Here is a 23,465-nt window from a genome sequence, read left to right as displayed (position 1 = left end):
TGACCTTGCTGTGGTGAGTAACGACAAGAGGATCTCTATCAGTGTGAAGGGGTGACCATGTGCTGGTGTGTAACGACAAGATGATCTCTATCGGAGTGAAATGGGTAACCATGGGGTGGTGTGTAACGACAAGAGGATCTCTATCGGAGTGAACGGGTAACCATGGGGTGGTGAGTAACGACAAGAGGATCTCTATCTGTGTGAAGGGGTGACCATGGGGTTGTGGGTAAGGAAATGATGAACTCTATCAGTGTGTAGGGCTGACAGTGTGGTGGAGGGTTACGAGAAGATGAACTGTATTGGTATGAAAGGGTGATAGTGGGGTGGTGGGTGAGGACAAGGTGAACTCTTTTCGGTGTGAAGAGGTGACCATGGGGTGGTGTGTAAAGACAAGATGAACTCTGTCGGTGTGAAAGAGTGACCGTGGGGTGGTAAGTGAGGACAAGATGAATTCTATCAGTGTGAAGGGGTGACTTATGGTGTGGTGAGTAACAAGAGGATCTCTATCAGTGTGAAGGCGTGACCATGGGGTGGTGGGTAACGACAAGATGAACTCTGTCGGTGTGAAGGGGTGACCATGGGGTGGTGGATAAGACAAGGTGAACTCTATCAGTGTGAAGAGGTGTCCATGGTGTCGTGGGTAAGGACAATATGAACTGTATCGGTGTGAAGGCGTGACCATGGGGAAGTGGGTAACGGGAAGAGGATCTCTATCAGTGTGAAGGGTTGACTGTGGGGTGGTGGGTAACGACAGGATGAAATCTATGAGTGTGAAAGGGTGACCATGGGGTGGTGTGTGAGGACAAGGTGAACTCTTACCGGTGTGAAGGGGTGACCATGGTGTGGTGGGTGAGGACAAGATGAACTCTATCAGTGCGAAGGGGTGACCGTGGGGTGGATGGTAACGACAAGATGAACTCTGTCGGTGTAAAAGGGTGACCGTGGGGTGGTGGGTAACGAGAAGATGAACTGTCTCAGTTCGAAGAGGTGACCATTGTGTGGTGGGTAACGACAAGTTGAACTCTGTCGGTGTGAAGGGGTGACCATGGGGTGGTGGGCAAGGACAAGATGAACTCTTTCAGTTCGAAGGGGTGGCCATGGGGTGGAGGGTAACGACAAGACGTACTCTCTCAGTTTTAAGGGGTGATCTTGGTGTGGTGAGTAACGACAAGATGAACTTATCGGTGTGAAGGGGTGACCATGTGCTGGTGTGTAACGACAAGAGGATCTCTGTCAGAGTGAAGGGGTGACCATGGAGTTGTGAGTAACGACAAGAGGATCTCTATCTGTGTGAAGGGGTGAGCATGGGGTGGTGGGTAAGGAAATGATGAAGTCTATCAGTGTGTTGGGCTGACAGTGTGGTGGAGGGTTACGAGAAGATGAACTGTATTAGTGTGAAAGGGTGAGCGTGGGGTGGTGGGTGAGGACAAGGTGAACTCTTTTCGGTGTGAAGAGGTGACCATGGGGTGGTGTGTAAAGACAAGATGAACTCTGTCGGTGTGAACGGGTGACCATGGGGTGGTGGGTGAGGAGAAGATGACCTCTTATCAGTGCGAAGGGGTGACCGTGGGGTGGATGGTAATGACAAGATGAACTCTGTTGGTGTGAAAGGGTGACCGAGGGGTCGTAGGTGAGAACAAGATGAACTGTATCGGTGTGAAGGGGTGACCATGGGGTGGTGAGTAACGACAAGATCAACTCTATCAGTGTGAAGGGATGAGCATGGGGTGGTCGGTGAGGACAGGATGAACTCTTTCAGTCTGAAGGGATGACCATTGGGTGGTGGGTAATGACAAAATGAAATCTATCGGTGTGAAGGGTTGACTGTGGGGTGGTGGGTAACGACAGGATGAAATCTATCAGTGTGACAGGGTGACCATGGGCTGGTGAGTAAGGACAAGATGAACTCCATTAATGTAAAGGGGTGACCATGGAGTAGTGGGTAATGACAAGAGGAACTTTATCAGTGTGAAGGGGTGACCATGGGGCGGTGGGTGAGGAGAAGGGGAACTCCTACCAGTGTGAAGTGGTGACCATGGGGTGGTGGGTAAGGAGAAAATGACCTCTTATCAGTGTGTAGGGGGGACCATGGTGTGGTGGGTAAGGACAAGATGAACTCTGTCGGTGTGAAAGGGTGACCGTGGGGTGGTAGGTGAGGACAAGATGAACTGTATCGGTGTGAAGGGATGTGCATGGGGTGGTGGGTAACGAGAAGATGAACTCTATCAGCGTGAAGGGGTGACCATGGAGCGGTGGGTGAGGAGAAGGTGAACTCTATCAGTGTGAAGGGGAGACCATGGGGTGGTGGGTAAAGACATGATGAACTCTATCATTTTGAAGGGGTGGCGATTGTGTGGTGGGTAAGGACAAGATGTACTCGATCAGGGCGAAAGGGTGACCGTGGGGTGGTGGGTAAGGACAAGATGAATTCTGTCAGTGTGAAGGGGTGACTATGGTGTGGTGAGTAATGACAAGAGGATCTCTATCAGTGTGCAGGCGTGACCATGGGGTGGTGGGTAACGACAGGATGAACTCTGTCTCTGTTTAGGGTTGACCATGGGGTGGTGGATAAGACAAGGTGAAACTCTATCGGTGTGAAGGGGTGCCCATGGTGGTGAGTCAGGACAAAATGAACTCTGTCAGTGTGAGGGGGTGACTATTGTGTGGAGGGTAACGACAAGTTGAACTCTATTGGTGTGAAGAGGTGACCATGGGTGGTGAGTAACGACAAGATGAACTCTGTCGGTGTGAAGGGGTGATCATGGGGTGGTGGATAAGACAAGGTGAGCTCTATCAGTGTGAAGAGGTATCCATGGTGTCGTGGGTAAGGACAAGATGAACTCTATCAGTGTGAAGGGGTGACCATGGGGAAGTGGGTAACGAGAAGAGGATCTCTATCAGCGTGAAGGGGTGACCATGGGGTGGTGAGTAAGGACAAGATGAACTGTATCAGTGTGAAGTGGTGACCATGGGGTGGTGAGTAAGGACAAGATGAACTCTATCAGCGTGAAGGGGTGACCATGGGGTGGTGAGTAAGGACAAGATGAACTCTATCAGTGTGAAGAGGTGTCCATGGTGTCGTGGGTAAGGACAAGAGGAACTTCATCAGTGTGAAGGGGTGACCATGGAGCGGTGGGTAACGAGAAGATGAACTCTATCAGTGTGAAGGGGTGACCATGGAGCGGTGGGTGAGGAGAAGGTGAACTCTATCAGTGTGAAGGGGAGACCGTGGGGTGGTGTGTAAGGACAAGATGAATTCTGTCAGTGTGAAGGGGTGACTATGGTGTGGTGAGTAATGACAAGAGGATCTCTATTAGTGTGCAGGCGTGACCATGGGGTGGTGGATAAGATAAGGTGAACTCTGTCAGTGTGAAAAGGTGTCCATGGTGTCGTGGGTAAGGACAAGATGAACTCTATCAGTGTGAAGGGGTGACCATGGGGTGGTGGGTAAAGACATGATGAACTCTATCATTTTGAAGGCGTGGCGATTGTGTGGTGGGTAAGGACAAGATGTACTCTATCAGTGCGAAAGGGTGACCGTGGGGTGGTGGGTAAGGACAAGATGAATTCTGTCAGTGTGAAGGGGTGACTGTGGTGTGGTGAGTAATGACAAGAGGATCTCTATCAGTGTGCAGGCGTGACCATGGGGTGGTGGGTAACGACAGGATGAACTCTGTCTGTGTTTAGGGTTGACCATGGGGTGGTGGATAAGACAAAGTGAACTCTATCGGTGTGAAGGGGTGTCCATGGTGTCGTGGGTATGGACAAGATGAACTTTATCAGTGTGAAGGGGTGACCATGGGGTGGTGGGTAACGACAAGATGAACTCTATCGGTGTGAAGCATTGACCATGGGGTGGTGAGTCAGGACAAAATGAACTCTGTCAGTGTGAGGGGGTGACTATTGTGTGGAGGGTAACGACAAGTTGAACTCTATTGGTGTGAAGAGGTGACCATGGGTGGTGAGTAACGACAAGATGAACTCTGTCGGTGTGAAGGGGTGACCATGGGGTGGTGGAGAAGGCAAGGTGAACTCTATCAGTGTGAAGAGGTGTCCATGGTGTCGTGGGTAAGGACAAGATGAACTCTATCAGTGTGAAGGGGTGACCATGGGGAAGTGGGTAACGAGAAGAGGATCTCTATCAGCGTGAAGGGGTGACCATGGGGTGGTGAGTAAGGACAAGATGAACTGTATCAGTGTGAGGGGATGAGCATGGGGTGGTGGGTGTGCACAGGATGAACTCTCTCAGTCTGAAGGGATGACCATTGGGTGGTGGGTAACGACAAAATGAACTCTATCAGTGTGAAGGGTTGATTGTGGGGTGGTGGGTATCGACAGGATGAAATCTATCAGTGTGAAAGGGTGACCATGGGGTGGTGTGTGAGGACAAGGTGAACTCTTACCGGTGTGAAGGGGTGACCATGGGGTGGTGGATAAGACAAGGTGAACTCTATCAGTGTGAAGATGTGTCCATGGGGTGGTGAGTAAGGACAAGATGAATTCTATCAGTGTGAAGGGGTGACCATGGGGTGCTGGGTAACGACAAGGTGAACTCTGTCAGTGTGAAGGGGTGACCATGGGGTGGTGAGTAACGACAAGATGAACTGTCTCAGTGTGAAGAGGTGACCATTGTGTGGTGGGTAACGACAAGTTGAACTCTGTCGGTGTGAAGGGGTGACCATGGAGTTGTGAGAAAGGACAAGATGAACTCTTATCACTTTGAAGGGGTGACAATGGGGTGGTGGGCAAGGACAAGATGAACTCTATCAGTTCGAAGGGGTGGCCATGGGGTGGAGGGTAACGACAAGATGTACTCTCTCAGTTTTAAGGGGTGTCCTTGGTGTGGTGAGTAATGACAAGATGAACTCTGTTGGTGTGAAAGAGTGACCGAGGGGTCGTAGGTGAGAACAAGATGAACTGTATCGGTGTGAAGGGGTGCCCATGGGGTGGTGGGTAATGACATGACGAACTCTATCATTTTGAAGGGGTGACCATGGGGAAGTGGGTAACGAGAAGAGGATCTCTATCAGCGTGAAGGGGTGACCATGGGGTGGTGAGTAAGGACAAGATGAACTGTATCAGTGTGAGGGGATGAGCATGGGGTGGTGGGTGTGCACAGGATGAACTCTCTCAGTCTGAAGTGATGACCATTCGGTGGTGGGTAACGACAAAATGAACTCTATCAGTGTGAAGGGTTGATTGTGGGGTGGTGGGGATTGACAGGATGAAATCTATCAGTGTGAAAGGGTGACCATGGGGTGGTGTGTGAGGACAAGGTGAACTCTTACCGGTGTGAAGGGGTGACCATGGGGTGGTGGATAAGACAAGGTGAACTCTATCAATGTGAAGATGTGTCCATGGGGTGGTGAGTAAGGACAAGATGAATTCTATCAGTGTGAAGGGGTGACCATGGGGTGCTGGGTAACGACAAGGTGAACTCTGTCGGTGTGAGGGGGGACCATGGAGTGGTGGGCAAGGACAAGATGAACTCTATCAGTTCGAAGGGGTGGCCATGGGGTGGAGGGTAACGACAAGATGTACTCTCTCAGTTTTAAGGGGTGACCTTGGTGTGGTGAGTAACGACAAGATGAACTTATCGGTGTGAAGGGGTGACCATGTGCTGGTGTGTAACGACAAGAGGATCTCTATCGGAGTGAAGGGGTAACCACGGGGTGGTGAGTAACGACAAGAGGATCTCTATCTGTGTGAAGGGGTGACCATGGGGTGGTGGGTAAGGAAATGATGAACTCTATCAGTGTGTAGGGCTGACAGTGTGGTGGAGGGTTACGAGAAGATGAACTGTATTATTGTGAAAGGGTGATGGTGGGGTGGTGGGTGAGGACAAGGTGAACTCTTTTCGGTGTGAAGAGGTGACCATGGGGTGGTGTGTGAGGACAAGGTGAACTCTTACCGGTGTGAAGGGGTGACCATGGGGTGGTGGATAAGACAAGGTGAACTCTATCAGTGTGAAGATGTGTCCATGGTGTCGTGGGTAAGGACAAGATGAAGTTTATCAGTGTGAAGGGTGGACCGTGGGGTGGATGGTAACGACAAGATGAACTCTGTCGGTGTAAAAGGGTGACCATGTGCTGGTGTGTAACGACAAGAGAATCTCTGTCAGAGTGAAGGGGTGACCATGGGGTTGTGAGTAACGACAAGAGGATTTCTGTCAGAGTGAAGGGGTGACCATGGGGTTGTGAGTAACGACAAGAGGATCTCTATCTGTGTGAAGGGGTGACCATGGGGTTGATGGGTAAGGAAATGATGAAGTCTATCAGTGTGTTGGGCTGACAGTGTGGTGGAGGGTTACAAGAAGATGAACTGTATTAGTGTGAAAGGGTGACCGTGGGGTGGTGGGTGAGGACAAGATGAACTCTTTTCGGTGTGAAGAGGTGACCATGGGGTGGTGTGTAAAGACAAGATGAACTCTGTCGGTGTGAACGGGTGACCATGTGGTGGTGGGTGAGGACAAGGTGAACTCTTACCGGTGTGAAGGGGTGACCATGGGGTGGTGGGTAAGGGGAAGATGACCTCTTTTCAGTGCGAAGGGGTGACCGTGGGGTGGATGGTAACGACAAGATGAACTCTGTCGGTGTGAAAGGGTTACCATGGAGTGGTGGGTGAGGAGAAGGTGAACTCTGTCGGTGTGAATGGGAGACTATGGTGTTGTGGGTAAAGACATGATGAACTCTATCAGTGTGAAGGGGTGACCATGGGGTGGTGGGTAACGACAGGATGAACTCTGTCTCTGTTTAGGGTTGACCATGGGGTGGTGGATAAGACAAGGTGAAACTCTATCGGTGTGAAGGGGTGCCCATGGTGGTGAGTCAGGACAAAATGAACTCTGTCAGTGTGAGGGGGTGACTATTGTGTGGAGGGTAACGACAAGTTGAACTCTATTGGTGTGAAGAGGTGACCATGGGTGGTGAGTAACGACAAGATGAACTCTGTCGGTGTGAAGGGGTGATCATGGGGTGGTGGATAAGACAAGGTGAGCTCTATCAGTGTGAAGAGGTATCCATGGTGTCGTGGGTAAGGACAAGATGAACTCTATCAGTGTGAAGGGGTGACCATGGGGAAGTGGGTAACGAGAAGAGGATCTCTATCAGCGTGAAGGGGTGACCATGGGGTGGTGAGTAAGGACAAGATGAACTGTATCAGTGTGAAGTGGTGACCATGGGGTGGTGAGTAAGGACAAGATGAACTCTATCAGCGTGAAGGGGTGACCATGGGGTGGTGAGTAAGGACAAGATGAACTCTATCAGTGTGAAGAGGTGTCCATGGTGTCGTGGGTAAGGACAAGAGGAACTTCATCAGTGTGAAGGGGTGACCATGGAGCGGTGGGTAACGAGAAGATGAACTCTATCAGTGTGAAGGGGTGACCATGGAGCGGTGGGTGAGGAGAAGGTGAACTCTATCAGTGTGAAGGGGAGACCGTGGGGTGGTGTGTAAGGACAAGATGAATTCTGTCAGTGTGAAGGGGTGACTATGGTGTGGTGAGTAATGACAAGAGGATCTCTATTAGTGTGCAGGCGTGACCATGGGGTGGTGGATAAGATAAGGTGAACTCTGTCAGTGTGAAAAGGTGTCCATGGTGTCGTGGGTAAGGACAAGATGAACTCTATCAGTGTGAAGGGGTGACCATGGGGTGGTGGGTAAAGACATGATGAACTCTATCATTTTGAAGGCGTGGCGATTGTGTGGTGGGTAAGGACAAGATGTACTCTATCAGTGCGAAAGGGTGACCGTGGGGTGGTGGGTAAGGACAAGATGAATTCTGTCAGTGTGAAGGGGTGACTGTGGTGTGGTGAGTAATGACAAGAGGATCTCTATCAGTGTGCAGGCGTGACCATGGGGTGGTGGGTAACGACAGGATGAACTCTGTCTGTGTTTAGGGTTGACCATGGGGTGGTGGATAAGACAAAGTGAACTCTATCGGTGTGAAGGGGTGTCCATGGTGTCGTGGGTATGGACAAGATGAACTTTATCAGTGTGAAGGGGTGACCATGGGGTGGTGGGTAACGACAAGATGAACTCTATCGGTGTGAAGCATTGACCATGGGGTGGTGAGTCAGGACAAAATGAACTCTGTCAGTGTGAGGGGGTGACTATTGTGTGGAGGGTAACGACAAGTTGAACTCTATTGGTGTGAAGAGGTGACCATGGGTGGTGAGTAACGACAAGATGAACTCTGTCGGTGTGAAGGGGTGACCATGGGGTGGTGGAGAAGGCAAGGTGAACTCTATCAGTGTGAAGAGGTGTCCATGGTGTCGTGGGTAAGGACAAGATGAACTCTATCAGTGTGAAGGGGTGACCATGGGGAAGTGGGTAACGAGAAGAGGATCTCTATCAGCGTGAAGGGGTGACCATGGGGTGGTGAGTAAGGACAAGATGAACTGTATCAGTGTGAGGGGATGAGCATGGGGTGGTGGGTGTGCACAGGATGAACTCTCTCAGTCTGAAGGGATGACCATTGGGTGGTGGGTAACGACAAAATGAACTCTATCAGTGTGAAGGGTTGATTGTGGGGTGGTGGGTATCGACAGGATGAAATCTATCAGTGTGAAAGGGTGACCATGGGGTGGTGTGTGAGGACAAGGTGAACTCTTACCGGTGTGAAGGGGTGACCATGGGGTGGTGGATAAGACAAGGTGAACTCTATCAGTGTGAAGATGTGTCCATGGGGTGGTGAGTAAGGACAAGATGAATTCTATCAGTGTGAAGGGGTGACCATGGGGTGCTGGGTAACGACAAGGTGAACTCTGTCAGTGTGAAGGGGTGACCATGGGGTGGTGAGTAACGACAAGATGAACTGTCTCAGTGTGAAGAGGTGACCATTGTGTGGTGGGTAACGACAAGTTGAACTCTGTCGGTGTGAAGGGGTGACCATGGAGTTGTGAGAAAGGACAAGATGAACTCTTATCACTTTGAAGGGGTGACAATGGGGTGGTGGGCAAGGACAAGATGAACTCTATCAGTTCGAAGGGGTGGCCATGGGGTGGAGGGTAACGACAAGATGTACTCTCTCAGTTTTAAGGGGTGTCCTTGGTGTGGTGAGTAATGACAAGATGAACTCTGTTGGTGTGAAAGAGTGACCGAGGGGTCGTAGGTGAGAACAAGATGAACTGTATCGGTGTGAAGGGGTGCCCATGGGGTGGTGGGTAATGACATGACGAACTCTATCATTTTGAAGGGGTGACCATGGGGAAGTGGGTAACGAGAAGAGGATCTCTATCAGCGTGAAGGGGTGACCATGGGGTGGTGAGTAAGGACAAGATGAACTGTATCAGTGTGAGGGGATGAGCATGGGGTGGTGGGTGTGCACAGGATGAACTCTCTCAGTCTGAAGTGATGACCATTCGGTGGTGGGTAACGACAAAATGAACTCTATCAGTGTGAAGGGTTGATTGTGGGGTGGTGGGGATTGACAGGATGAAATCTATCAGTGTGAAAGGGTGACCATGGGGTGGTGTGTGAGGACAAGGTGAACTCTTACCGGTGTGAAGGGGTGACCATGGGGTGGTGGATAAGACAAGGTGAACTCTATCAATGTGAAGATGTGTCCATGGGGTGGTGAGTAAGGACAAGATGAATTCTATCAGTGTGAAGGGGTGACCATGGGGTGCTGGGTAACGACAAGGTGAACTCTGTCGGTGTGAGGGGGGACCATGGAGTGGTGGGCAAGGACAAGATGAACTCTATCAGTTCGAAGGGGTGGCCATGGGGTGGAGGGTAACGACAAGATGTACTCTCTCAGTTTTAAGGGGTGACCTTGGTGTGGTGAGTAACGACAAGATGAACTTATCGGTGTGAAGGGGTGACCATGTGCTGGTGTGTAACGACAAGAGGATCTCTATCGGAGTGAAGGGGTAACCACGGGGTGGTGAGTAACGACAAGAGGATCTCTATCTGTGTGAAGGGGTGACCATGGGGTGGTGGGTAAGGAAATGATGAACTCTATCAGTGTGTAGGGCTGACAGTGTGGTGGAGGGTTACGAGAAGATGAACTGTATTATTGTGAAAGGGTGATGGTGGGGTGGTGGGTGAGGACAAGGTGAACTCTTTTCGGTGTGAAGAGGTGACCATGGGGTGGTGTGTGAGGACAAGGTGAACTCTTACCGGTGTGAAGGGGTGACCATGGGGTGGTGGATAAGACAAGGTGAACTCTATCAGTGTGAAGATGTGTCCATGGTGTCGTGGGTAAGGACAAGATGAAGTTTATCAGTGTGAAGGGTGGACCGTGGGGTGGATGGTAACGACAAGATGAACTCTGTCGGTGTAAAAGGGTGACCATGTGCTGGTGTGTAACGACAAGAGAATCTCTGTCAGAGTGAAGGGGTGACCATGGGGTTGTGAGTAACGACAAGAGGATTTCTGTCAGAGTGAAGGGGTGACCATGGGGTTGTGAGTAACGACAAGAGGATCTCTATCTGTGTGAAGGGGTGACCATGGGGTTGATGGGTAAGGAAATGATGAAGTCTATCAGTGTGTTGGGCTGACAGTGTGGTGGAGGGTTACAAGAAGATGAACTGTATTAGTGTGAAAGGGTGACCGTGGGGTGGTGGGTGAGGACAAGATGAACTCTTTTCGGTGTGAAGAGGTGACCATGGGGTGGTGTGTAAAGACAAGATGAACTCTGTCGGTGTGAACGGGTGACCATGTGGTGGTGGGTGAGGACAAGGTGAACTCTTACCGGTGTGAAGGGGTGACCATGGGGTGGTGGGTAAGGGGAAGATGACCTCTTTTCAGTGCGAAGGGGTGACCGTGGGGTGGATGGTAACGACAAGATGAACTCTGTCGGTGTGAAAGGGTTACCATGGAGTGGTGGGTGAGGAGAAGGTGAACTCTGTCGGTGTGAATGGGAGACTATGGTGTTGTGGGTAAAGACATGATGAACTCTATCAGTGTGAAGGGGTGACCATGGGGTGGTGGGTAAGGACAAGATGAATTCTATCAGTGTGAAGGGGTGACTATGGTGTGGTGAGTAACGACAAGAGGATCTCTATCAGTGTGCAGGCGTGACCATGGGGTGGTGGGTAACGACAAGATGAATTCTATCAGTGTGGACTGGTGACCATGGGGTGGTGAGTAACGACAAGATGAACTTTATCAGTGTGAAGGAATGACCATGGGGTGGTGGGTGAGGACAAGGTGAACTCTATCAGTGTGAAGGGATGACCGTGGGGTGGTGAGTAAGGACAAGATGAACTCTATCGGTGTGAAGGGGTGACCATGGGGTGGTGCGTAACGACAAGATGAATTCTCTCAGTTTGAAGCGTTGACCATGGGGTGGTGAGTCAGGACAAAATGAACTCTCTCAGTGTGAAGGAGTGACTATTGTGTGGAGGGTAACGAGAAGTTGAACTCTATTGGTGTGAAGAGGTGAGCATGGGTGGTGGGTAACGATAAGATGAACTGTATCGGTGTGAAGGGGTGACCATGGGGTTGTGGGAAAGAACAAGATGAACTCTTTTCACTTTGAAGGAGTGACTATGGGGTGGTGGGCAAGGACAAGATGAACTCTGGCAGTTTTAAGGGGTGACCTTGGTGTGGTGAGTAACGACAAGATGAACTTATCGGTGTGAAGGGGTGACCATGTGCTGGTGTGTAACGACAAGAGGATCTCTATCGGAGTGAAGGGGTAACCACGGGGTGGTGAGTAACGACAAGAGGATCTCTATCTGTGTGAAGGGGTGACCATGGGGTGGTGGGTAAGGGGAAGATGAAGTCTATCAGTGTGTAGGGCTGACAGTGTGATGGAGGGTTACGAGAAGATGAACTGTATTATTGTGAAAGGGTGACGGTGGGGTGGCTGGTGAGGACAAGGTGAACTCTTTTCGGTGTGAAGAGGTGACCATGGGGTGGTGTGTAAAGACAAGATGAACTCTGTCGGTGTGAACGGGCGACCATGGGGTGGTGGGTGAGGAGAAGATGACCTCTTATCAGTGCGAAGGGGTGACCGTGGGGTGGATGGTAATGACAAGATGAACTCTGTTGGTGTGAAAGAGTGACCGAGGGGTCGTAGGTGAGAACAAGATGAACTGTATCGGTGTGAAGGGGTGCCCATGGGGTGGTGGGTAAAGACATGACGAACTCTATCATTTTGAAGGGGCGACCATGGCGTGGTGAGTAACGACAAGATCAACTCTATCAGTGTGAAGGGATGAGCATGGGGTGATCGGTGAGGACAGGATGAACTCTTTCAGTCTGAAGGGATGACCATTGGGTGGTGGGTAATGACAAAATGAACTCTATCGGTGTGAAGGGTTGACTGTGGGGTGGTGGGTAACGACAGGATGAAATCTATCAGTGTGACAGGGTGACCATGGGCTGGTGAGTAAGGACAAGATGAACTCTATTAATGTAAAGGGGTGACCATGGAGTAGTGGGTAATGACAAGAGGAACTTCATCAGTGTGAAGGGGTGACCATGGGGTGGTGGGTGAGGAGAAGGGGAACTCCTACCGGTGTGAAGAGGTGACCATGGGGTGGTGGGTAAGGAGAAGATGTCCTCTTATCAGTGTGAAGGGGGGACCATGGTGTGGTGGGTAAGGACAAGATGAACTCTGTCGGTGTGAAAGGGTGACCGTGGGGTGGTAGGTGAGGACTAGATGAACTGTATCGGTGTGAAGGGATGTGCATGCGGTGGTGGGTAACGAGAAGATGAACTCTATCAGTGTGAAGGGGTGACCATGGAGCGGTGGGTGAGGAGAAGGTGAACTCTATCAGTGTGAAGGGGAGACCGTGGGGTGGTGGGTAAAGACATGATGAACTCTATCATTTTGAAGGGGTGGCGATTGTGTGGTGGGTAAGGATAAGATGTACTCTATCAGTGCGAAAGGGTGACCATGGGGTGGTGGGTAAGGACAAGATGAATTCTATCAGTGTGAAGGGGTGACTATGGTGTGGTGAGTAATGACAAGAGGATCTCTATCAGTGTGCAGGCGTGACCATGGGGTGGTGGGTAACGACAGGATGAACTCTGTCTGTGTTTAGGGTTGACCATGGGGTGGTGGATAAGACAAGGTGAACTCTATCGGTGTGAAGGGGTGACCATGGGGTGGTGGGTAACGACAAGATGAACTCTATTGGTTGTGAAGCGTTGACCATAGGGTGGTGTGTCAGGACAAAATGAACTCTGTCAGTTTGAGGGGTTGACTATTGTGTGGAGGGTAACGACAAGTTGAACTCTATTGGTGTGAAGAGGTGACCATGGGTGGTGAGTAACGACAAGATGAACTCTGTTGGTGTGAAGGGCTGACCATGGGGTGGTGGATAAGAAAGGTGAACTCTATCAGTGTGAAGAGGTGTCCATGGTGTCGTGGGTAAGGACAAGATGAACTCTATCAGTGTAAAGGGGTGACCATGGGGAAGTGGGTAACGAGAAGAGGATCTCTATCAGCGTGAAGGGGTGACCATGGGGTGGTGAGTAAGGACAAGATGAACTGTATCAGTGTGAAGTGGTGACCATGGGGTGGTGAGTAAGGACAAGGTGAACTCTATTAGTGTGAAGGGATGAGCATGGGGTGGTGGGTGAGGACAGGATGAACTCTCTCAGTCTGAAGGGATGACCGTTGGGTGGTGGGTAACGACAAAATGAACTCTATCGGTGTGAAGGGTTGACTGTGGGGTGGTGGGTAACGACAGGATGAGATCTATCAGTGTGAAAGGGTGACCATGGGGTGGTGTGTGAGGACAAGGTGAACTCTTTTCTTTTTAAATCTTTTTATTGAATAAGTATACAAAAAGGTAAGCCATATAAACATTAATACAATGTTAAAATATAATAAAATTACAGAAGGTGTCAATACTAAAAAAAATACTACAAACAATGTAATTTAAACATAAGAAACCAAGATAACATAATAGTATACTAAATTTTATATATATATCAATAGAAAAAAAGAAAAAAAAAACCCCGTGCAACTAACTAAAAGCAAAGCAAAGCAATGGGCTAACTTGAAACCAAACAGAGTTAAACTTAAAATCATGTCCTCAATCCCGACCTCCATTAAAAACAGTGAAAAAAAACAAGAAGGGTATATATTACATTAAATGAAAATATCGAATAAAAGATCCCCAAGTCTGTTCAAATTTAAATGAAGAATCATAAAGGTTACTTCTAATTTTCTCCAGATTCAAACATAATATCGTCTGAGAGAACCAAAAAAAGGTAGTTGGAGCATTAAGCTCTTTCCAATGTTGTAAAATACATCTTTCCACCATTAAAGTAAGAAATGCAGTCATTCTACGGGCTGAAGGGGAAAGATTACTAGAAATTTTAGGTAGTCCAAAGATAGCAGTAATAGGGTGAGGAGAGATATCTATATTTAATACCTTAGAAATAATATTAAAAATGTCTCTCCAAAAAGTTTCCAAAGTAGGGCAAGACCAAAACATATGAGTTAAAGAGGCTATCTGCCCCGAACATCTATCACAAAAAGGATTAATATGCAAGTAAAAACGCGCTAACTTATCTTTGAACATATGTGCTCTATGAACAACTTTAAATTGAATTAGTGAATGTTTAGCACAAATAGAGGAAGTATTAACTAATTGTAAAATCTGCCCCCAATTATCCACAGAAATGGTAAGCCCCAATTCCTGTTCCCAATCTACCCTAATCTTATCAAATGGAGCTTTCCTAAGTTTCATAATAATATTCTAAATCATAGCCGATGCACCATTCTGACATGGATTAAGGTTAATTATCGAATCTAAAATATATGTAGGAGGAAGCATTGGAAAGGAAGAAAGTATAGTACTTAGGAAATTTCTAACTTGTAAATATCTAAAAAAATGTATTCTTGATAAGTTATATTTATTAGATAATTGTTCAAAAGACAAAAGGGAACCATCTAAAAATAAATCCAAAAACCGTAAAATACCCTTAGTCTTCCAAGTTTGAAAAGCGCGATCCGTAAAAGAGGGAGGAAAAAATATGTTACCTAAAATAGGAATCGCTAACCCGAATTGATTAAGATCAAAAAATTTTCTGAATTGAAACCAAATACGCAAAGCATATTTAACTATCGGGTTAGACACCTGCTTAAGGCGTTTCGAATCAAAAGGGAGAGAGGAACCTAAAATAGAGCCAAGTGTATAGCCCTGAACAGATTGTAGTTCCAATGCTACCCATTTAGGAATAGATAGTATATCCTGGTCAAGTAACCAAAATTTCATATGTCGAATATTAATTGCCCAATAATAGAATCTAAAGTTAGGTAATGCTAAACCTCCATCTCTCTTAGCTTTCTGTAAATGTATTTTACCCAGTCTCGGATTTTTATTCTGCCAAATAAATGAAGAAATTTTAGAGTCAACTTTATCAAAGAAAGATTTTGGAACAAAAATTGATAATGCCTGAAACACATATAAAAATTTTGGCAAAAAAAACATCTTAACTGCATTAATACGACCAATCAAAGTTAAATATAAGGGAAACCATTTAGATGAAAGTTGAGTAATATGGTCTATTAATGGTAAAAAGTTAATCTTAAATAAATCTTTATATTTACAAGTAATTTTAATCCCAAGATAAGAAAAATAGTTATCAATCAATTTAAATGGAAATTTATAATATAAGGGAAGATGTTTATTAATCGGAAAGAGTTCATTCTTACTAAGATTTAATTTATAACCTGAAAAAAAACCAAATTGAGCTAATAACTCTAAAACAGCAGGAATGGATTTCTCAGGATTAGAAATATATAAAAGTAAATCATCAGCATAGAGTGATAATTTATGGGACTTTAATCCCCGAGTTATCCCAGTAATATTTGAAGATTCTCGAATGGCAATTGCAAGAGGTTCTAATGCAATATCAAATAATAGGGGACTAAGAGGACAGCCTTGTCGAGTACCTCGAAAAAGAGGAAAAAAAGGTGAGTTTAAAGAGTTAGTACGGACCGAGGCTACAGGGGAATGATATAACAGTTTAATCCAGGATATAAATTTCAAGCTAAAATTAAACATTTCAAGCACCTTAAATAAATAAGGCCATTCTACTCTATCAAAAGCTTTCTCGGCGTCTAAAGAAATAACACACTCAGGAACATTTTGTGAGGGAGTATAAATGATATTTAACAATGTACAAATATTATAAAAAGAGTAACGACCTTTAATAAAACCCGTTTGGTCTTCCGAAATAATAGAAGGAAGTACTTTTTCTAGTCTATTTGCTAATAACTTAGAAAAAACTTTAGAATCAACATTTAATAGAGATATTGGTCTATAAGATGCACATTGAGCAGGGTCTTTATCCTTCTTTAATATTAAAGAAATTGACGCTCTATTAAAAGATTCAGGAAGTTTACCAAGTTTCAGAGAAGCCTCAAAAACCCTACAGAGCCAAGGGATCAATAAAGAAGCAAAACATTTATAAAATTCAATGGTAAACCCATCCGGGCCAGGAGCTTTCCCCAAATTCATAGAAAGAATAACATTCTTAATCTCATCCATAGTAATGGAAGTATCTAATATAGAAGACATATCCTGTGAAATCTGAGGGAAGTCTAAATTATCTAAAAAATCATTCATATATTTAGAATCTCGAGGAGACTCTGATTGATATAAAGAAGAATAAAAATCACAAAAGGTTTGATTAATCCCCACATGATCCAGTATCAATCGATCATTTTGGTTATAAATCTGATCGATTTGAGATTTAACATAATTAGACTTCAATTGATTAGCCAGCAGCTTGCCAATTTTGTCACTGTGAACATAAAATTCACTTCTTGTTTTCTTTAATTGGTTTACAATCGAGGACGAGAGTAGTAAACTGTGTTCCATTTGAAGTTCAGTTCTTTGTTTGTATAACTCCTCAGAAGGAGCCATAACATATTTCTTATCAATTTCTTTAATCTTGTCCACAATTACCATCTCCTCCTGCTTCTGCTTCTTCCTCAAAGCAGCAGAATACGAGATAATCTGACCACGAATATAGGCTTTAAAAGTGTCCCAAAGAGTGTTAACCGAAATATCCTCTGTATGGTTAATTGTAAAAAAAAGCTCAATCTGTTCATTCATAAAGTTAACAAAGTCCGAGTCCTGAAGCAACAGCGAATTAAAACGCCATTGTCTATTATTTTGTATATTGGCCATAATTTTAATAGAAAGCTTAAGTGGAGCATGATCTGAAATGGTTATAGAATCATAATCACATTTAATCACTGAAGGAATAAGACGAGAATCAATAAAAAAATAATCAATTCTTGAATAGGAATGATGAACATGTGAAAAGAAAGAAAAATCTTTTTCCTGAGGATGCAAAAAACGCCAAATGTCCGTCGACCCAGAATCAGAAAGGAAAGAGTTAATCAAAGTTGCAGATTTATTAGGTAAGGTCCGTAAAGGAGCCGAACGGTCCAAAGCTGGAGACAAACAGGTATTAAGATCTCCGCCCCAGATCAATGAAAACTCGTTCAAATTCGGAAACTGATTAAATAATGATTTATAAAATTCCGGACAGTCCATATTAGGAGCATAAACATTAACCAAAACTACTTTTTTATTAAATAGTAAACCACTAACCAATAAAAATCTACCATTCGGATCAGAAAAAATATCCTGTTGTATAAAAGTAACTGAGGAATCTATAAAAATAGAGACGCCTCGAATCTTAGCATTGGAGTTCGAATGAAATTGTTTCCCCTTCCAGAATTTAAAAAAACGTAGTCTGTCCCCCCTCTGTACATGGGTCTCTTGTAAAAATAAAATTTGTGCTTTAAGTCTCCGGAACACTTTAAAAACTTTTTTCCTTTTAATAGGATGATTAAGACCGTTAGTATTCCAGGAGACAAAATTAATAATAGACTCCATAAATCCTAAAGTCAACCCACAGCGAGGAGGATTGACGATAGGCTCGACCCACGAACCCGGAGAGGAAACAGAACATACAGAAGATACCGGGAAAAAGGACGCAACCAGTACTTCAATAATGTATATAGCCCAAAGAGAAAAAAACTAAAACGTGAAGCCCCTCCCACCACCCCCCACCCCAAGACCCCAAGGCAAAATCTAAAACAGACCCGCCCGAAAGAAGCAAGCGCTAAAACTACCCCCGTGACTTCTGGTATACGCTCCCTAAAAAAAAGGTATAAATATGAAAAAGATCAGCTAATTGTAAAACAGTAAAAAAAAGGTAACTCAATTAAAATACACACACAACAGAACAAAAGCCAGAAAATATATATTAAAAAAAACCCACAATAAACCCCAAACCCATGAATAAACAAAACAACAAAAAAAAAGATTATTAACATAAACTAGTTATAAAAAGCAAAACAAAATTAAATTTTAAAAAAAGCTACAAAATTTAAGGCCATACGGGAAATACGTAAAATGACAATAAGGAAGTAACTACCCAGAATCCCCTGGGAAAAGAAAGAAATGACGCAGTTAAAAAGAAAGTTTAGCAACCATATTAAGAAATCAAAAATAAACTTTTCTGCCCAAATAGGGCACGAAAAAGTTAAAACCAACCAATTCACAGCCTCCGATCAACGGAGATAGTTAAAAAAATAACAATTAAGATGTTGAAGGTGAAAATTGATCCAGATAACTCTGGGCATCCGATGGAGAATCAAAAAAACGAAGGGCTCCATCTAACATGCGAATCCTTAGACGTGCAGGGTACAGCAGCACTGGTCTTAAATCCATCTTATAGAATTCCGACATCACAGATCTGTAGCGAACCCGTTGGTCCCAGATTGGTTTACTGAAATCTTCCACGAATCGGAACTTAAGATCCGAAAAATCAATGAAACCTTTAGATCGAGCGAATCGAAACAGTCTCTCCTTGTCTTGAAAGTAATGAAAACGTAAGATAACATGTCTAGGTCTATCTGACCTAGACGAGTATGATGGGACTCTGTGAACACGATCCAGTAGCGGTGGTTGGTCAGGAAATACAGTAGGGAATGCATCTTTTAAAAGTTGAGAAAAATACTTCATGGGGTTGTTAGATTCAGCAGCTTCACGCACCCCAATCATTCGTAAATTCTGCCGTCGCATTCTAGATTCTAAGTCAGAGTTTTTAAAAGTCAGAAAGTCAAGTTTCTTCTTCATTACATTAATTGTTTCTTCGATTTTCCCCATCTTAAGCTCACTTTGTTGCGTGGATTTTTGAAGATCAGATATAGCCGACTGATGTTCCGCAATAGATGTTTGCATCTTATCGGTTGAATCGGCAATTTTCTGGAGATTAATTGAGATTTCCGTATGAATCAGGTCCTTAACAGAGACTGCAATTTCCGTACGAATCATCTCCATAACAGAGGTTGAAATTTCCCTTTGAATTAACTCCGATATAGCTTTCAAAGTCACCGGTGATTCAGTCGGAGGAAAATCCATGCCTTTCGGTTTAACCGGAGGTTTACCATCCTTGCCGTTTTTCCCGTTCTTAGACATAGCAGATCTAAGATGCATCCAGTTATCGGAGAGTTCAATTTAATTCAAAGTATTGTAAGAGTTGACACCTTAATGGTTAATTAAAGTATAGCTGATCATAGAAAAAAAAACTCAGAGGTAATGGAGCGAGTCAAGAACGCGACTTCACTCCATGAGCGCTACCGGAAGTCCCCCGACAAAGTGAACTCTTACCGGTGTGAAGGGGTGACCATGGGGTGGTGGGTAAGGAGAAGATGACCTCTTATCAGTGTGAAGGGTGGACCATGGTGTGGTGGGTAAGGACAAGATGAACTCTATCAGTGTGAAGGGGTGACCGTGGGGTGGTGGGTGAGGACAAGGTGAACTCTTACCAGTGTGAAAGGATGTGCATGGGGTGGTGGGTAACGAGAAGATGAACTCTATCAGTGTGAAGGGGTGACCATGGGGTGGTGAGTAAGGACTAGATGAATTCTATCAGTGTGAAGGGGTGACCATGGGGTGCTGGGTAACGACAAGGTGAACTCTGTCGGTGTGAAGGGGGACCATGGAGTGGTGGTTAATGACAAGATGAACTCTATCAGTTCGAAGGGGTGGCCATGGGGTGGAGGGTAACGACAAGATGTACTCTCTCAGTTTTAAGGGGTGACCTTGGTGTGGTGAGTAACGACAAGATGAACTTATCGGTGTGAAGGGGTGACCATGTGCTGGTGTGTAACGACAAGAGAATCTCTGTCAGAGTGAAGGGGTGACCATGGGGTTGTGAGTAACGACAAGAGGATCTCTATCTGTGTGAAGGGGTGACCATGGGGTTGGTGGGTAAGTAAATGATGAAGTCTATCAGTGTGTTGGGCTGACAGTGTGGTGGAGGGTTACAAGAAGATGAACTGTATTAGTGTGAAAGGGTGACCGTGGGGTGGTGGGTGAGGACAAGATGAACTCTTTTCGGTGTGAACGGGTGACCATGGTGTGGTGAGTAACGACAAGAGGATCTCTATCAGTGTGCAGGCGTGACCATGGGGTGGTGGGTAACGACAAGATGAATTCTATCAGTGTGGACGGGTGACCATGGGGTGGTGAGTAACGACAAGATGAACTTTATCAGTGTGAAGGAGTGACCGTGGGGTGGTGAGTAAGGACAAGATGAATTCTATCAGTGTGAAGTGGTGACCATGGGGTGGTGGGTAAGGACAAGATGACTTCTATCAGTGTGAAGGGGTGACTATGGTGTGGTGAGTAATGACAAGCGGATCTCTATCAGTGTGCAGGCGTGACCATGGGGTGGTGGGTAACGACAAGATGAACTCTATCGGTGTGAAGGGGTGACCATGGGGTGGTGGGTAACAATAAGATGAATTCTCTCAGTGTGAAGCGTTGACCATGGGGTGGTGAGTCAGGACAAAATGAACTCTCTCAGTGTGAAGGAGTGACTATTGTGTGGAGGGTAACGACAAGTTGAACTCTATTGGTGTGAAGAGGTGACCATGGGTGGTGGGTAACGACAAGATGAACTGTATCGGTGTGGAGGGGTGACCATGGGGTTGTGGGTAAGGACAAGATGAACTCTATCGGTGTGAAGGGGTGACCATGGGGTGGAGGGTAACGACAAGATGAACTCTATTGGTGTGAAGAGGTGACCATGGATGGTGGGTAACGACAAGATGAACTCTGTCAGTGTGAAGAGGTGACCATGGGGTGGTGGATAAGACAAGGTGAACTCTATCGGTGTGAAGGGGTGTCCATGGTGTCGTGGGTAAGGACAAGATGAACTGTGTCGGTGTGAAGGAGTGACCATGGGATCGTGGGTAACGAGATGAGGATCTCTATCAGTGTGAAGGGGTGACCATGGGGTGGTAAGTAACGACAAGATGAACTGTCTCAGTGTGAAGGGGTGACCATTGTGTGGTGGGTAACGACAAGTTGAACTCTGTCGGTGTGAAGGGGTGACCATGGGGTTGTGGGAAAGAACAAGATGAACTCTTATCACTTTGAAGGAGTGACTATGGGGTGGTGGGCAAGGACAAGATGAACTCTGGCAGTTCGAAGTGGTGACCATGGGTTGGACGGTAATGACAAGATATACTCTGTCAGTTTTAAGGGGTAACCTTGGTGTGGTGAGTAACGACAAGATGAACTCTATCAGTGTGAAGGGATGACCATGTGCTGGTGTGTAACGACAGGAGGATCTCTATCTGTGTGAAGGGGTGACCATGGGGTGGTGGGTAAGGGGAAGATGACCTCTTATCAGTGCGAAGGGGTGACCGTGGGGTGGATGGTAACGACAAGATGAATGCTGTTGGTGTGAAAGAGTGACCGAGGGGTCGTAGGTGAGAACAAGATGAACTGTATCAGTGTGAAGGGGCGCCCATGGGGTGGTGGGTAAAGACATGACGAAGTCTATCATTTTGAAGGGGTGACCATGGGGTGGTGAGTAACGACAAGATCAACTCTATCAGTGTGAAGGGCTGAGCATGGGGTGGTCGGTGAGGACAGGATGAACTCTTTCAGTCTGAAGGGATGACCATTGGGTGGTGGGTAATGACAAAATGAACTCTATCGGTGTGAAGGGTTGACTGTGGGGTGGTGGGTAACGACAGGATGAAATCTATCATTGTGACAGGGTGACCATGGGCTGGTGAGTAAGGACAAGATGAACTCTATTAATGTAAAGGGGTGACCAGGGAGTAGTGGGTAATGACAAGAGGAACTTTATCAGTGTGAAGTGGTGACCATGGGGTGGTGGGTAAGGAGAAGATGACCTCTTATCAGTGTGAAGGGGGGACCATGGTGTGGTGGGTAAGGACAAGATGAACTCTGTCGGTGTGAAAGGGTGACCGTGGGGTGGTAGGTGAGGACAAGATGAATTCTATCAGTGTGAAGGGGTGACTATGGTGTGGTGAGTAATGACAAGAGGATCTCTATCAGTGTGCAGGCGTGACCCTGGGGTGGTGGGTAACGACAGGATGAACTCTGTCTGTGTTTAGGGTTGACCATGGGGTGGTGGATAAGACAAGGTGAACTCGATCGGTGTGAAGGGGTGTCCATGGTGTCGTGGGTAAGGACAAGATGAACTCTATCAGTGTGAAGGGGTGACCATGGGGTGGTGGGTAACGACAAGATGAACTCTATCGGTGTGAAGCGTTGACCATGGGGTGGTGAGTCAGGACAAAATGAACTCTGTCAGTGTGACGGGGTGACTATTGTGTGGAGGGTAACGACAAGTTGAACTCTATTGGTGTGAAGAGGTGACCATGGGTGGTGAGTAACGACAAGATGAACTCTGTCGGTGTGAAGGGGTGACCATGGGGTGGTGGATAAGACAAGGTGAACTCTATCAGTGTGAGGAGGTGTCCATGGTGTCGTGGGTAAGGACAAGATGAACTCTATCAGTGTGAAGGGGTGACCATGGGGTGGTGAGTAAGGACATGATGAACTGTATCTGTGTGAATTGGTGATCATGGGGTGGTGAGTAAGGACAAGATGAACTCTATCAGTGTGAAGGGGTGACCATGGGGTGGTGAGTAAGGACAAGATGAACTGTATCAGTGTGAATTGGTGACCATGGGGTGGTGAGTAAGGACAAGATCAACTCTATCAGTGTGAAGGGATGAGCATGGGGTGGTGGGTGAGGACAGGATGAACTCTCTCAGCCTGAAGGGATGACCATTGGGTGGTGGGTAACGACAAAATGAACTCTATCAGTGTGAAGGGTTGACTGTGGGGTGGTGGGTAACGACAGGATGAAATCTATCAGTGTGAAAGGGTGACCATGGGGTGGTGTGTGAGGACAAGGTGAACTCTTACTGGTGTGAAGGGGTGACCATGGGGTGGTGGGTAAGGAGAAGATGACCTCTTATCAGTGTGAAGGGTGGACCATGGTGTGGTGGGTAAGGACAAGATGAACTCTATCAGTGCGAAGGGGTGACCGTGTGGTGGATGGTAACGACAAGATGAACTCTGTCGGTGTAAAAGGGTGACCGTGGGGTGGTAGGTGAGGACAAGATTAACATGTATCGGTGTGAAGGGATGTGCATGGGGTGGTGTGTAACGAGAAGATGAACTCTATCAGTGTGAAGG

The 23,465-nt window shown here is 46.4% G+C and overlaps 1 protein-coding gene across 5 annotated transcripts in view; it reads left to right on the top strand.

Annotated features, from left to right (window-relative positions):
- LOC134348223 (phosphorylase b kinase regulatory subunit alpha, liver isoform-like) overlaps nucleotides 1–23,465 on the top strand; it is a 180,406-nt gene that overhangs the window by 84,795 nt on the left and 72,146 nt on the right. The window lies entirely within an intron of this gene.

The sequence above is a fragment of the Mobula hypostoma genome, chromosome 6 (assembly GCF_963921235.1).
Source record: "Mobula hypostoma chromosome 6, sMobHyp1.1, whole genome shotgun sequence".
Lineage (NCBI taxonomy): Eukaryota > Metazoa > Chordata > Chondrichthyes > Myliobatiformes > Myliobatidae > Mobula > Mobula hypostoma.
This window is presented reverse-complemented; position numbering and strand designations above follow the sequence as displayed.